Here is a 4,408-nt window from a genome sequence, read left to right on the forward strand (position 1 = left end):
TGCCAGTGACAGACACTAGAGCAACATCATCTGCACTAGCCACAGCTCCAGTACAACCAGCTCTAGCACCAACTCCTCCAGCTCCCTCTACATCAACTGAAGCCTTCGTCCAAGGAGCCATCTCTACACCACCAACTAAAGATCAAGCCTGAGAGTCGATCTAGCACTATGCATTTTCTATGAACTTTTTGGTAACTTGTTGCCAAAGGGGAGAAAAATGTATAGATCATAGGCTTCGAGAGAGAGAGTGTTGCTTTTGTTCTCTCTTGCTTTGGTGGTTTTAAACTTATTTGTTTTTGCTTTGCTTGAGATACTATGCTATTCTTGTGAGACATTGACGATCATGTGTTTGATCATAAGCTACACTTATGCATGTTTGATGATATTATCCTATCTATCATATGTGATCATTCACTTTGCTTGGTGATGAGTGCATGTATTCAATCTTTATCATTTTGAGCGCTCCACCAAGATGTATGTGACATGGAAGAATAACCCATGAGCCTAATTCCTTGTGCATTTGCAGTCCAAAGGAAATCTTAAACTATGCACAAATTTAGGGGGAGCTCTTGCTTATCACATACTTCTCAAAGCGACGATGTTTTTCAATCTTATTATCATTTGTCGAAGCTTTGATCTATATGTTGTCATCAATTACCAAAAAGGGGGAGATTGAAAGTGCAACTATCCTAGGTGGTTTTGGTAATTCATAACAACATATAGCTCATTGAGCTAATGCTATTCCAAGACATATATTTCAGGAAAGCTCAATGAATGGCATGGCATGGATGATGAAAGTGGATCCCTCAAAATACTAAGGACAAAGGATTGGCTCAAGCTCATTAGCTCAAGACTCTTCATTCTATATTTTAGTGATCCAAGATCACATTGAGTCTATAGGAAAAGCCAATACTATCAAGGAGGGATGAGGTGTTGCTTAATGAGCCTCTTGCTTCATGTGCTTAGTGATATGCTCCAAAACCCTCAACTACTTTCTCACATCCACAAATGACCTAAACCCAAAGCCAAAATCGGTCACACCGATTCTTCCTATCCGGTGAGACCAAGTTCAAATGTCATAGCCACTGTCACAAACCCTAGGCAAATCGGTTCTACCGATAGGGATCTCGGTCTCACCGAGATGGGATTGTAATCTCTCTATTTCCATTCTTAACATTTCGGTCAAACCGAAGTGAGCGATCGGTCCCACCGAGATTGCAATGTAAACTCTTTGTTTCCCGTTTGTAACATTTCGGTCTCACCGAAAAGAGCAAATCGGTCCCACCAAGTTTACCTGACCAACTCTTTGGAAAGCTTATTACCAAAATCGGTCTCACCGAGTTTGTGTAATCGGTCTTACCGAGATTACGTTATGCCCTAACCCTAACCGAGTCGGTCTCACCGAGTTGCATGTCAGTCCCATCGAAAATCACTAACCGTCACTAGGTTTACTAAATTGGTCCGACCGAGTCTGTTGAATCGGTCCCACCGAGTTTGGTAAATTGTGTGTAACGGTTAGATTTTGTGTGGAGGCTATATATACCCCTCCACCTCCTCTTCATTCGTGGAGAGAGCCATCAGACTAAACCTACACTTCCAACTTACCATTTCTGAGAGAGAACCACCTACTCATGTGTTGAGACCAAGATATTCCATTCCTACCATATGAATCTTGATCTCTAGCCTTCCCCAAGTTGCTTTCCACTCAAATCTTCTTTCCACCAGATCCAAATCCTATGAGAGAGAGTTGAGTGTTGGGGAGACTATCATTTGAAGCACAAGAGCAAGGAGTTCATTATCAATGCACCATTTGTTACTTCTTGGAGAGTGGTGTCTCCTAGATTGGCTAGGTGTCACTTGAGAGCTTCCGACAAGATTGTGGAGTTGAACCAAGGAGTTTGTAAGGGCAAGGAGATCGCCTACTTCGTGAAGATCTACCGCTAGTGAGGCAAGTCCTTCATGGGCGACGGCCATGGTGGGATAGACAAGGTTGTTTCTTCGTGGACCCTTCTTGGGTGGAGCCCTCCGTGGACTCGCGCAACCATTACCCTTCATGGGTTGAAGTCTCCATCAACGTGGATGTACGATAGCACCACCTATCGGAACCACGCCAAAAACATCCGTGTCTCCAATTGCATTTGAATCCTTCAAACCCTTCCCTTTACTTTCTTGCAAGTTGCATGCTTTAATTTCCGCTGCCTATATAATCTTTGCATGCTTGCTTGAATTGTGTGATGATTGCTTGACTTGTCCTAAGATAATTAAAATCTGCCAAACTCTAAAATTGGAAAAAGGTTAAGTTTTTAATTGGTCAAGTAGTCTAATCACCCCCCTCTAGACATACTTCAAGGTCCTACAACACCGCGGCAAGACCCTTGCTGGGTCCCCGGCAAGGCCCTTGCCGAGGACGTCCGTGACATCTACGCCAGGCCCGCGCCTGCCATGGTCCCGCCCCCGTTCCCCATGCAGCTACCAGCCCACCAGCTGGGCAGGCACCTGCGTGTCAACAGGGGGCTTCTAGGCCAACTCAGCGCATGCCTACGTGGTGGCATGCAAATCTTCGTGAAGGCCCTCCCATGGCGCCACCTCAGCTACCTGCTAGTCTACATGGCACCACCTCAGCTGCCTGCTAGTCTACATGGCGCCGCACGCCTTGCTGGCACGGGCGCGTGTCGAAGCAGAGAAGAGCAGCAGCGGACGGGACATGGGTTAGCATTTAATGTGCCTTGTCCCATACGACTATCGATAGACTTAAACACAGTACCCCGACGCCACCTCCTGGTGCCACTGTGGAGATCCCCTTACCTATAAAAGGAGCCCCAAGGGATTCGGATCTTTGGACAAGTTATGCTAGTTGTAGCTAGCTCCAGAACAAGAACACTCAAATAGAGATCATAGGCAGGAGTAGGGTATTACGCAAGACGCTGCCCGAACCTGGGTAAACGCCCCGTGTCCATTGAATTGGCCTTTGATCCCGCTCCCCTCTCAACCCCGCGCCCCGCAACCATAGTAGGGATCCTATTTTGATCCCATAGGTGTCGCTTCAACCGACATCTTTGCCGCACCAGGTAGGGGGCGCTGCTTGTTGACAGAGTCTGGTTCAGGAAATGTTTCAATAGTTCTTCGTCGCCATGGCTTCCAAGTAAGAAGGCGACCGAGCGAGCAGCCCTGCCATCAGATGTAGCAAACTTCCGCGCGACGACGAAAAAGCTAAGTCATGCAATAACTTCGAATGATTCTTTCTTATATAAGGTTATCTTCCTCGGAGATCTTTCCTATGTACGGGAAACCTGCACGCAGTGAGGACCTTCCGTCATCGGCAACGCTCTTGGTATGTTTCGAGTCCGCTCAACAGATCGAGCGGCTGCGTCGAGGGCGGCAGGGTGGCCTTCCATTATTGGCAACGCTCTCGCTCTGTCTCGAGTCTGCTTGGTAGTTCGGGCGGCTGCGCTGAGAATGGCAAGGTGCCTCGCACGGCGGCAAGCACACCCTGCCGGCCGCTAAAGCATCTGTCCTTCAAAGCATAGCGGTTTGGGTTTACGCACAGGCAAGCCTATCTAGTAGGCGTAGGGTGGACGTACAGAGAAAGGTTGAACAGGGAAATAACATGCATCATATTAAAAGTACTGCAGAGTCATATTACACCAATTGTTGCTGCGGTTCTAACTAAAGATATGAATTGTCTTGGTCATGAACCTGCAGTGACAGCAAGAAACGAGGTGTCTAGTCCCGGTGCTGGCCCTCCAGCCTCTGGATCCTGCTGATGCGGCTGATGATGGGCTCGATGCGCTCCTCGAGCACTGCAAGGTCCGTGTCGCCCGGCAAGCTATCCAGCAGGCATCGAAGTCGAGGATGGGGTTGCAGTGCGCCAGCTTGGTGAGGACCTTGGTCATGGCGCCCTGGCAAAGCATTCGGGCCTCATCGGCCAAGGAGCTCGCCCGATTGGAGTGAAGCTACTCCAGAGCCCTAAGGACACTCTCAAAGAAGATGGTCAGACTAGCGTTGGGGCTCAGATTTGGTTCCGCCATCTTCATGTCCGCCATCTTCATCTTGGCCAGTTGCTCGGTGATTCTGTTGGCAACGGTGACAAGGCGGCTGATCCAACGTTTCTCGCCATCAACCTTGTCCTTGAGATTGGTGGCCACGTTCGCCCGAAGCTGCTCCTCCGCCGCCAAGCGCTGGGTTAGGGTCCCTTCCCGGGTTTTGGCCTCCTCGAGCGCCCCCTCAAGGCCCTCCAGCTTGAGCTTCAGGTCCTTGATGGTGTCGTTGGAGGTGGAATGCTGCTCAGCTCTGCTAAGAACCTCGGATTATGCCTCAACCAGGGCCTCGTTGAGCGTGTTCTTTTCCGAAGACAGCTCCAGGGTTCGCTTCGCCAGGCCGTCCCGCTCCGTCTCCAACTCCTTCACCT

The sequence above is a fragment of the Triticum dicoccoides genome, chromosome 6B, assembly GCF_002162155.2.
Source record: "Triticum dicoccoides isolate Atlit2015 ecotype Zavitan chromosome 6B, WEW_v2.0, whole genome shotgun sequence".
NCBI classification, from domain to species: Eukaryota; Viridiplantae; Streptophyta; class Magnoliopsida; order Poales; family Poaceae; genus Triticum; species Triticum dicoccoides.